At 39.3% G+C, this 12,894-nt stretch overlaps 1 long non-coding RNA gene across 2 annotated transcripts in view; it reads right to left on the bottom strand.

Moving 5' to 3' along the window:
* Nucleotides 1-1,070: 1,070 nt before the first annotated feature.
* The window catches only part of LOC135261521 (uncharacterized), a 16,976-nt gene continuing 5,152 nt past the window's right edge, over nucleotides 1,071-12,894 (bottom strand). The window contains exon 3 of one of the 2 annotated variants that reach the window (XR_010331975.1): nucleotides 1,071-1,833. This is a non-coding gene — a long non-coding RNA (uncharacterized LOC135261521). Of the gene's footprint in view, nucleotides 1,834-12,502; nucleotides 12,767-12,894 lie in introns of those variants that run through there. The other variant, XR_010331974.1, reaches the window with a different exon arrangement.

Here is a 12,894-nt window from a genome sequence, read left to right as displayed (position 1 = left end):
TGGCGGTCAATGAAAGGAATAACTGAAACAAAAAAGGCAGAATCCTGACAATTTATCTCTTTCACTGCATTGACACCCCAACACTCCTCAGAAAAAATTGTACCATAAACCTTTTCAGCCTACAACATATGACATTCCTTTTTTCTTTTCTACGATTGCTTGACGTTCGGGGGCAACTTTTCTCCTCCTCTGTCTTGCTGCTTGGCAAAGACTTTCAGCAGCTGCTTCAAAGGTGCGCCAGATCACTTTGAAGCAGCTTGCATTTCTGCAGTGGGTGCCCAGTTTCAGACTGGACAGTCCCTCAATTTCAGACCACCATACATCCCTTTGGTCATGTTTCCACCGGTATTTGTGGGAGCCGCATCTGAAAGTAGCATATTTAAATTCTGAGAGGGACCCAGCATGTTACACCCTTCAGCAAAATATTTGACCTGGATGGCAACGCACTATCCAGTGGCATACATGAATAATTTATATAGTGTTAGATAAACAAGCGCAGCTGGTGAACAGAAAATCTCTGTCTGGATGTGGGTCTAAATATCTCTTGCTGGATTAGCTCCATACTGCTCCACTGTTTTAGTTACAGCTCTCATATTGTCTGCTCAAAGCCTGGGCTATATAGTTGACCAGCATGAGTCAGGAATTCCTAAATGACAATAGAATTGTTCCCTTTTTTATGAACACTATATTTATTGGCTGTGGCGTTTATGCGTATCAAGGAGGCATGGTCTGTAATAGAAGAAAGCAATATCATCAAGTGGCAATACCCAGCATCCTGGACCATCCTGGTCAGTATGGGTAGCAGGTTGTAGGTTTGATTCCTGGGTAGGACACTGCCATTGTACCCTTGAGCAAGGTACTTACCCAGCATTACTTCAGTATATATCCGGATGTATAAATAGATGCAATGTAAATGCTATGCAAAAAAATTAAAGTTGTGTAAATCACTGTGGATTAGAGCATCTGTTACATGCCTGTAATGCATCAGCACAATACTGTATACAATGAACAAGTGGTCAGAGTAGGGATTACATTACATTTATTTAGCACTTTTATCCAAAGCACAAGTACAAAAGTGCATACCAAGGTCATTGGAACAACTACAAAACACAGGTTTGGTAAGGTACAATACTAATTTCGTACAGTTATTCATAGCCAAGAACACAATCCAGTTCATGCAGTGAACATAAATTCTGACCTAACCTATGCTAATTCAAACTAGGGGGGAAGTACAAACTACAACATTAGGACAATAATACAAATTACAATAAGTGCTGGAATGGAGGTACATGTAACATGAGCGGCATGAGAGAGGGATGGTAGGTACTGCCTACCTTATTTATGCACAGTGCCGGTGCATTTTGGTCATAAATATCAGTATTGTGCAGGGATATGTGAAGGCTTGGAAGACACTGTGGGCACATAGGACATTCTTTGCCACAGGATGATTTTCCACATGAACTCACAGTATAATTAATCTTATGCACTCTCTGTCACTCAACCTATACTCCACGAACCCCCCACCTTCACACACACACACACACACACACACACGCACGCACGCACACATGTACACATACACACACACACACACACACACACACACACAATATGCCACACGACTATTTCACAGATCAGTTTTTCATCATTTCCCTTGAACATTTTTACTCATGATAATCAGACAGAAACAAGATAGGCTGCATGCTTTAGAGATGTAGCACGAGGAATCTCAATTATACGTAGTCGGGTGAGCAGGAGGAATGAAAATGCAGCTCTCCTGGCAAACTGTCAGGTTTGATCTTCACCTGCGAAACTCCATGCAGGCAGGTGCACCTGGAGCACAAACACAAAAATATTCCCTCAGCAAATATACTAGGAACAGTGAGATAAGCAGTTGCCATAAAATGAATGAATGGATAAATAACAAATGGATCAGTGATATGCTTGACTGAAAGAGCCTTGTGGTTTTGTCATCCATAATTACAATCAAAGATGGATCCTCAGCTTTGCTTTTATCTTTGTTCTTGAAAAGTGTGCTTTTAAGGATATTTCATTGGAATTTATTTTATGTTTTGAATTGTGATTCCAATATTCGAACAATCTTGAAAATGAGTGATTAGCCAACTTGGGCCAACTAAGCAGTAGAAAACCAGAAAGCGAGTTAACTTGTTAGGGAGAACGTTAGAAAATAATCCAATTAAAACATTGTGTACAGTACAATATTTACAGGCAGTTCCCTCTAAAGAAGTAGCCCTTAAATCTGTGCCATACCTTCAATCAATCAATCAATCAATCAAACTTTATTTGTATAGCACATTTCATACAGTAAGTGCAACTCAATGCACTTCACAGAAAATAACAACAGCAATGCAGTATGGCTTTGTTCATCCCTCTTGAGGCAATATAATTTCATTTTGGATGGGTAGAGAGAGAAATATACATTTTAAAAATATACACACGTTTACATTTAACATGTATTATTCATATGTAGTTTATTTTGATCCAGAAATCTAATATTTAGAGCAGATGTTGCATTAATACATAGCTAATTGCCCACTTAAGACCCAACCACAATGTTCAGTGTGGTAAGGCCATTTTATTTATTTAAAATGTAAATAAATATTCTCTAACCAAAGATGCATGTGCAGGCACATAGCGTGTGAACTTCTTAAGTCCTTTTAGAACTTTGATCTCTAGAAGATTGCCATGTGATATCACTTTATGATTGGGGCTATGCAACTTTATATGCAGTAAGCATATCCATGCACATGCATATGCAACCTGCATGCACTAATGCTCTCCTACCGATCACCGAATCTTCACAAGACACTTATGCAGAATGTGTTTGCATGCATTTATATGCATTTACATGTTACATGAGATTCATATCCTGAACATTCCAATTAGCCTTTCATCATTGACCTCGTTTTTCTTGTTTAGCATGCCCTTGCTTCCAGATTCTCAGAATATGTGGTTATGCATATGGTAGAATACCAATTAGCACCGTTTATTTGATAATTACAGCCAATTAAAATTAACTTTATTCAAGGCTTTAAGCCATATGGTCATCAGTACTTACTGCATTTGGGATAACAAAGGTTAAGTATATCCTGGAGCTGACTATATTGAATATAGTTTCCTATAACTGTACCTTAAAATACCATAAGTCATATTTAATTTGAAAAACAACTGGAATGAACACATGAAATAGCAATGAAGTTAAAGGTAGTTTTCGATAGATAAATGGAATCTGTTGGACAAGGGAACAGCAGAAAATATAAGCATTCTGAAACCATTACAACGATTAAATCAACAATAATTTAATAGAAATTCATTCTTGCATTCATTTCCATTTAATTGCGACAGTATTTTACGATAGAATTTTGACTTATAGCCCATTTTAGATAAGAGTATCTCACATTACATTACATTTATTTAGCAGACGCTTTTATCCAAAGCGACGTACAAAAAGTGCAAATCATGGTCATTGGACAACTACAATACACAGGTTCAATAAGGTACAATACTAATTTTGTGCAGCTATTTATAGCCAAGGACACAGTTCAGTTCACGCAGTGAACAATATTCTGACCTAACTTATGCCAAGCCAAACTAGGGAGAAGAACAAGCTACAATATTAGGACAAATACAAATGACAAATGTTCTGGAATGGGGGTACATGTAACATGAGCGTCATGAAAGGGGGGGGGGGGGGTTTAAAGTGAAATGATGCACAGTGTGGTGGCAGTTAGTACAGGTATAGTCTGAAGAGATGCGTCTTCAGGCCACATCTTAATGGATACCATCACAGTATGGTTTTATCCTGTAAAGTAGTGCCATATTAGTGCCATGTCATGAATGCTAAGTGCTAATGTGCAATCCTTTGGATTGAAGAGGATGCTGTACTGACAATCTAGATGTTGGTTGCCAGTTCCATACTATCATAGTGTTACATCCCCAGGCACAGACTACATGCTCAACAAAACTGTGTTCAACAACAGAAGCAAGCAGCAGTCCAGGAAGAAGCCAACTGAAATGAAAGACTTCAATAGACACTTAACAATATTACCAGGCTAACTGATCATAATTTGTAATTGCAAAGAGCATTATCAGTTAAACTGTTACCAAGATTCACAGATCTAATAGGCATGATAAATATATGGGCTTTTATTTGTCTGTTTTGCTGCAGAATCCAAAGGACTCAAAGGTGGTGGCATACTGCCATTGAGCTTGAAAGAGAGTATGGTTGTAATTCTCTACTTGGACCACACTGCTTACATAACCAGGAAATCTACGTGGTATCGGAATTCATTTCCAAGCAAATGTCAAATGACTGTGGATATTGACTGAGTTTATTGGACTAGCCGCGTGCTAACCAAGAGCACTTCCTGCCTGCCATGGTCATAGTGAAATTTACTAAGCAAAGACAAAAGATCGATGCAGATTAGGGACACATGATTTCATAAAATGCATTTTCTTCAATACTTGCCCACTACTTTTCTTCACTGTTGTTAAAAAAAAAAAAAAAAAAAATCATATCGGCCCGCAGGATGGCTGTTTTTGTTCAAAAACATCACTGCTTAATTTATGCTATCTACTGAAGCCCCGCCATCTCAGCCTTCATCAAATGTTTCTGTTTCAGGGCTGCTGCTGACTGTCATGTGCCATGTACAAGGATGTACGGGTTGGGGAGCAGGATTTTCACAGATTATGAAACTCTGAAGAGAACCAGTTAGACGTGTTGAAATTGTACATTAAAATGTCTGCTGAATTATGTGTATAAGAGTATTTGTGTAAATATAATGCAGGAAGAAGTCCAATTAACATCAAAGTGCACTATTTTGTCAACACAAACACTCACAATGCATAGTCGCACCAGCGCATAGAGGTTATTGCAATTCTAAGTTGCAACTTTCCTGGCGGAGAAAGTACAGCACTATTACTAAAACACATGATTTAATAGATGGAGGGCACCGTGAAAAGCACCAATGCTTTCAAACATAAATGGGATCTGAACATTCATTGCGGAAAGTTATGATATGGTGAATGAGAGAGTGATTGTGTGCTGCTGATATACTGTGGCCTACTACATACATTTGTTGCAATACCTTACCTGAACACCAGCCAAATGAAGCCAATGTTTTCCTCCTCGGGAAACACTCAGGAAACACATTATATGAAGCAAACTGTCACAAGTGAACTTCCAGTCCAATATATAAAATGTTTGGAACGTGAAAGAACATTTTGCCAATTTTGTTTGAATAAGCCCTATATTACTTGTAGATGTTTTGGCGGCCAATCAGATAGGCCTATTTCCTTTCTCACCGTTCACTTAAAAAAATCCTGAATTGACCCCCGGTGAACTGCTTATTCAAACAGATTATAATAGTGCTTCTTCAAACCGAAACAAACAATCCGAGAGGGTCCAAATGAAGCATTTGACCAGCGAGCTTTGTGTGTGAACTTCCGTACTACGGATGTAGAATATCACAAAGCTTATAAAAAACAAAACATACTGAATAAAATATGTACTCTCCTAATTGGAACTCCATGTATGCCAGAGAGCATCTTGCAACTGATTTGTAAAATGTTCTGATGAAGTGCTGGATTCATGCTAAGGGGTTGTTTTGACAATGAATTGTCGTTTGGATTGGATGAAACTGCTTAATCTATCTCTAAGCCAGGTCATAAACACATCCATTTCAATACCTCCCCTCACATACCAACACAACGAATACGAATACACCTGAATATCAGTTGATTAGACTATTGTTAAGAATGCTCATTTCTCGTCATAATAGGGAGACATGTGAAACGTAAAGTTATGGAAAAGGATCGTTTTTATTAAATGAACCGTTCGACAAAAAAAATGCTCCGCAATAAGGTTAGTTAGTGGGCTATGTGCAATGTGCGTGTGGGCGTGAGGTAAGGAAGGTGTCCGTGGGTGTTTTAAATGCAAAAACGAAAAAATAGCTTCACGACATTCTGCTACATAGAGGAAGGAAGATAAAGAGGAGCTTAAGGGAAGGGTTTATAACCCCGAGCCGCCAGGTGTACTAATTAGGGTGATTACCTTCCTCTCCGCTACCCGCTGTTCACCTGCGACACAGACAGAGACAAACGGAAAAGACAGCAGAGAACGGAGAAGAGTGTAACACTGCACATACCGGAATAAATGCTCCACAGACTGTGTAGCATGCAGCACTAACCAAAGTGCAGTGAATCACATATTATAATAATTGTATCATGGGACAAGACTCTTTCCAGCAGGCAGATTCATTATCTTAACATCAAACCGACGATTTCACCAATTTACCATTTCCACACTCTGTTATACCCTTTCTAGTTTTGACTAGAATGCTATCGCTATGACTACACAAAACAAAAAAGGGAAATTATCTTAATTCGTAATTCGTAATTCGTACCTCGGCTCAGTAAAAGCGAACGCACAGACCTGTTGAATAGAATTCGGCCCTTAGTACTCAGTCATTTAATTAGACACACAGTGGTAATTCAAATGATATATACAATATAAAATATGCAAATGAATGATGCTATGGTCCTGGGAATACACATGGGTGCAGAGATAATGCTCTTTAAGATAAGCAATTACATAGGATTAATAGGATTACATACCAAGGGAAATTACCGTGGAGAGCTGGGGACGGGGAGAGGGTTTCATGGAAGTTAATGGAAATATAAGTCCCTTCCTGACAACTGCCCACTTCAGTTGTCAATAAAACAAGTGCATTGCCACTGTGGAAGCCCTGATTTTATACGAATGCTTTTATATGAGTGCCCCTTTTGATTTTTGCTCTACAATATGCTAATGCTAATCAGTGTTGGCTGATTCCAGAGCCTTAACTCTTGCATAAAGGAGACACCAGCTGCACTATACTGTTTTTTTCATTTCAAGTGTTGTACCGTAGGCATATCGCTGTGGAGACTGCAGGGACCTGATAAAGACTCTCACCTCTCTTCCTACCAGAAGCTTAGACAAAAAAAGAAGGAAAATGTGTTTTAATGGTGATTGCCCCATGTAACCGGACTATGCTGTTAATTTGATAAATACAATGGAACAGGGGAGTCTGTGTCCATATGCACAGTCTCTATCTCTATGTATGGGTGTCTTTTATGGAATTACATTCAGGGCAATTCATAATTCAGTGACTAGTGAAGTTTAAAGCACTGTGAATGAATTGCAATATTAATATTTTCTTTATATTTGACCCACTCAGGCTAAATGCACCCACCACAAAAACATCCCAGTTTTCCAAGTTTAAAAGTACACAGTACCTAGACAGTGACTTTCTTAAAACCCCTAGCTGAATTTATGAGTTTTTGACAAGACCGAATCACATTCTAAAGCTCTCTCGTCAGGTTGATTAATACTGCACATTGATACTCGTGTAAAATGTGAACTCCCCAGACAAAGAAAGGTTGATATGGTTCAGGCTGATTAAAGCTCATGGGTGAACCTCTCAAACACTTGGTGCATGTTTTGTGAACAGGCTTCTTTTGAACAAGGGCACAACAAAAGCTATTGTATCTAACTGGCCATGCTGCAGACCAAGGCCCGATAAGATAAACGTTTCTATTCAAATGGGACCTTTGATGCAAGGTTATTTCAGCAAAGAGGATGGTTGCGCAGGTACGTCGTATGCTCCAAAATAACAAAGGCCAAAGCTGACTGCCCTACAGAGCACAGAGACAGTGAAAATACCGTACACTTCTGCAAGGAATGATGTCTAAAAAATTACGGTTGCTCATTACAGCTCAGTGGATACTCGGGGTCACATTGTCACATCATAATTTAGACCGTTTTATAGAATAATTCAGTGGCCACGATGATATAGTATAGATATTTTTTCCAGTCAATCCTAGTTCATGGTAAAATATACTTCACTTTTATGAAACTCTCCGAACTGAATAAAGAGAAACAAAAATGGCCTTTTCTCCGTTTCAAGGTTAAAAAACATTCTCTGATATAGTCAGTTATATACTGACTCTCCTTGAGATAATCGTCTTTTTCATCACAAAATGTCTGAAAGATTACTCGATGCGTTCATAAAAAGGAAGGTCAAACAACTATTTTATCAAACCAGACAATAATGGACATCAGTAATCAGTGAATCTAATGTTATTTAGGTATATTAACTTGGCTTTTAATACAATTGCTTGGAGATTTTGCAGAGTTGGAGGAAGGAAGAGATAAGGCATCGCTAAGGGTATTGTGGGTACAGTTACAATATAGAGCCATTTTATCCTAATTTAGTGAATAAACTTAATTCTCTCCTGGCCCATGACATGATGCTATCTACAAATTGAAAATTCTAAGTAGCCATTTGTGGACTACCCAAGATTAAATATTTCAGTTTTAGTTATAGGGGGGTCTAGCTGCCCTGAGAGTTTTATGACATCAAATCTTAGAATGATCAAGTTGTATCATTATTTTGTAGTTAAATCTATGTACTATTTACCTATTTAATTTCAGGTAATGACTTGAGGGGTCAGCGTCTCCCTCTTACCTACCACATGCATCAAAGATAAAATGTAAATAAATGCAACTAGAACCTTTTTGTCAAAACTGTGGATGGAAAATTGGTATGAAGTGTTTGATCATTGCAATTCTCCATTCCTTAAGGTGAGGCAAATGTTGCTATTTTGATAGGATATTTCTTGATTTAAAAAATCAATATATTTAATGAATTTTATTTGTAAGTGAATGTTTTCTCCTTTTAATTATTCCTATCTTAACAATTTCCTGCACCACTGGCATACATTTGATGCATTGTTAGACCGTTAGGCAAGCTAGTTGCTCCAATTCTGACTGATAAAATTCACCATTCTGTCAAGTGTCAAGAGTGGATTATTCAAGATTTACTTCATATAATGAATAACAATTTTCTAACCAATAATGATAAGCCTCGTTTTGTTGTTTTAGATGTTTTCTTTAGTTGTGCCATATAATTGCACATGAAGACTCAGTAATTCTTATTAATCCACTGTATAATGTCACCCCTCACCTCTCTTGTCTTGTCTGTTGTCATCTGAGCAGTTTTTCTTTTAAATCTCTAATCCTCAAAGTATCAACCGTCTTTTTGAAAAAGAGCCTCTCAACAGATTATTGAGATTGTGAGCATGAACTTTAATTGCCCTTGGCATGTGACTTTCCGAGATGAGCAAGATAACCATATCTTTATTCCTCAAAACTTTACAAGCCTCTTGGTGACATGCATTAACAGATTCAAAACTTGTCAATGCAGCCTTTCACCTAGAATACATGTAGTTAAAAGTAAGGAATCTGTAATTTTTTTTTTCATTATTTTTGGATGTGCTACCTCACTCATGTTTATGAGTTGTTTGATCAGTTTATGTATATTTGGGCTTAGCACTCTTCATTTTGCTGGTTGATGCGCACTTTTTCCTATCTCCAACAGCTGTCCTCTAAGCACTTTCTACAGCTGGATATATACTGAAGCAATGCAGCTAAAAATACCTTGTTCAAGGGTACAAGGGCAGTGTTCTCTAAACCTGCAGCCTTTTGGTTACAAGGCCAGTTCCTTAACCATTATACTGCACTGCAAACATCTTAGTTATTAATGACTGTCAAGTATTATGGATAATTGTTGCAGAAATTTTTGTAACATTTTTGATAATTCCTTTTAGCCCACAAGCTTACTCCACCATGCAGGTGTCATTGTTCAGTATCTAGCTATGATTGGTCAAATACTCTCCCTGATTGTCAGGATCCTAAACAGCATTTGCACATGTGGAATCTTATGACAAAGTCTTATGGAAGAGATTTCACTTGAGGTCCCCAGCTGAAATTGTACAATTGTACCAATAAGCACAGTATTTAACATACTCTCAGTTTAATCCTTTTTCTACTGTTTTGTTTTTAAAAGTTTAAAGTTTAACTGTGAAAAAAGTAAAACAGAGGCACAAATGCAGAAAAAACTTGTACAAAACATACCAAGCCTGTAAGCTACAATACAGACTTTTGGTGAGGTAAGTCTAAAAACTTTTCTCTCCCTGGCTAGATTCTCATTGAAAACTATATTTGTCAAATGTAAATTTCACAAACTATAATATAAAATGTGCAGTCAACAAAAAGCATGACACGCCGGCACAGGAGCAAACACGAGGTGGCTTCCACTGACTGGAAAGCAGACCCGGGTACCCAACCTCTTTGAAGAGCGGTGTTGCCTGGAAAATCTAGCCCAGCTTCAGTCAATGCTTTTATTTCCTAATTTTTTCCCGGTGTTTTGAGGTTTCCTGCATGCGGTATTTACTTTCTCCTGAAATTAATTTTGCAAACACTGTCAGCGTGCCCCACAGTCTACGGTGTCCTCTGTATTTCTGAATATAATGTCATTACGTATGCACTGGTGTATTTTAAGCTCTTCACTCAACGCATCTCTTATTCGTGATTATGTATTCTGCAAGAAGCAGTTGTTCTCCTATAATGGCAGCTAAGTAATTCTGAATGCGGACTAAATGACATCTCTTGCACTGCCAGCAAGCTGATCAACATGCCACACACACATACAGTCATGGACATACATATATTCTATAAATATGACACTATTGCCTGTTTTTTTATGTATGCCACCATGGCTTGCATCAGAATAATTATATAGACTAATTTTCCCTCCATGAAGTGAAAATACCATTAAACAAACATTAATTATCAGTGAATTGTGTTTAAATAACCTCAGAAACCAAGGCAAACCAAAAATGGTTGATCCCCAGAGGCCATTCAAATAAAACGTCATGCTGAAGGATAACTAGGGTATGGTACAGTTCAGCTGGAAAGGCAGTTCGGTTGCACGTGGCTGAAACGGGGATGCTTAATTCCGCATACTCCTACTCTGCCTGATGTGTCTCTCCTTTTTGGCTTCCCTCTTCTCATACAGGAGACTGTTTGCGGTACACTGGATGAGCAGTTGAAAAGATGAACTGTAATATTTACTGGTATGAAGACAATGCTTCTCGTCCCCTTGTTCTGCTTCTCATCCCTTTGTTACGGGAGTGCCGCAGGGATCTGTACTGGGTCCTCTGCTGTTCTCCTTATACACCAAATCTCTTGGTTCAGTCATTAATTCACATGGCTTCTCCTATCATTGTTATGCAGATGACACTCTTCTTTTCTTCCCCCCCCCTCGGCCACACAGGTCGATGATAAGATATCTTCCTGCCTGGCTGACACCTCCACCTGGACGGCCAGCCACCATCTGAAGCTGAACCTCAACAAAACTGAGCTGCTCTTCTTCCCATGCAAGACCTCCTTACTACGTGAGCTCTCAATCACGGTTGATGGCACCACAGTGACTGGCTCTCACTCTGCCAAGAGATTGGGGGTGGTCTTGGATGACCAACTGGACCTCAAGGAGCACATCAAGGCAACACCACGGTCCTGCAGATTCCTTCTGTACAACATCAGAAGGATTCGACCATACCTGACGACACACTCCACCCAGCTGCTCGTCCAGGCTATGGTGACCTCTCGCCTTGATTACTGTAACTCACTCCTTGCAAGCCTGCCAGCTTGTGCCATACAGCCACTACAGATGATTCAGAATGCCGCTGCCCGACTCATCTACAACCTTCCCAAATTGTCCCACGTCACCCCTCTGCTGCGATCACTCCACTGGCTACCGCTTGCTGCCAGGATCCGGTTCAAAGCCCTGACCCTTGCCTACACTGCAGCCAACAGAACAGCCCCCATCTACTTGCAGGACATGATTCGATCCTATGTCCCTGCTCGACCACTCCGCTCTGCAGCAGCAGGGCGCCTTGTAACCCCTCCCACCCGACCAATGGGATCACAGAGCTTCTCCACCCTAGCTCCCCAGTGGTGGAACGAACTCCCCGTCCCTCTCCGAACCTCCCCCTCACTACCCATCTTCCGCCGTGGCCTGAAGACTCATCTCTTCAGACTATACCTAGACTAACCACTACCACGCTGTATATAAATCCCCCCCCCCTTTTTCATGACACTTGTTACATGTTGCCCCATCCCAGCACTTTTTGGTAATTTGTATTTGTCCTAATACTGTAGCTTATTCTTCTGCCTAGTTGGCTTTGCAGAGGTTAGGTCTGAATAGTGTTCACTGTGTGAACTAAACTGTGTTCTTGGTAAGAAATAGCTGTACAAAATAAGTATTGTATCTTACTGAACCTGTGTTTAGTAGTTGTCTATGACCATGAAATGCACTTTTTGTATGTCGCTTTGGATAAAAGCGTCTGCCAAATAAATGTAATGTAATGTAAAAATACCTCACTGGGAGAAAAATGCCTATGTTTTAATAGTTCTAATGTAAATGACTACTACAAAATCAAACGTGCATTACATTACCTACGATTGCCAAGGATCCAAGAATCAAAGGCCTTCATGCTGTGTTAACACACTGTAGTCCGTTTAAAAATCTATGCTATATCAAATAGAAGTTGATTGATTGCTTAATTAATTAGCAGATTAATTGTAACCCATGCCCCATTGACAGTTTTGAATAGATTTGCTTTATTAAGGCAAAACTCAAATGCTGTAACATTGCATCACTGGCGACATAGCCACAGTCAGAGAAAAAATGTTCTATTTGGGCAGGCAGAAGCCTGCCTCTTTCCTCAATAGCAACTTCTCTGGTTGAACTAGCCAGTGCGATGTGCCTCTGCCAACTGTACCAGTTACTGTGGAATGTAGAGTGAAACGCGACGGCTTCCGATCATGTATCATGGAGCACATGTGTGCGATTGTGTGTTCCTGAATCAAAGGAGGACATTACAGAAAATAACTTTAGTATGATTTTGTCTTTCCAAATAAGGGAAACGAAAATACTGAACGAAGGTTTGCAGTTTTAAGCCTTCTTCCATATAAACTGGAACATATTT

The sequence above is a fragment of the Anguilla rostrata genome, chromosome 8 (genome assembly GCF_018555375.3).
Source record: "Anguilla rostrata isolate EN2019 chromosome 8, ASM1855537v3, whole genome shotgun sequence".
Taxonomy (NCBI): domain Eukaryota; kingdom Metazoa; phylum Chordata; class Actinopteri; order Anguilliformes; family Anguillidae; genus Anguilla; species Anguilla rostrata.
Note: the sequence above shows the minus strand (reverse complement) of the source record. Positions and strands in the feature narration are given on the sequence as shown.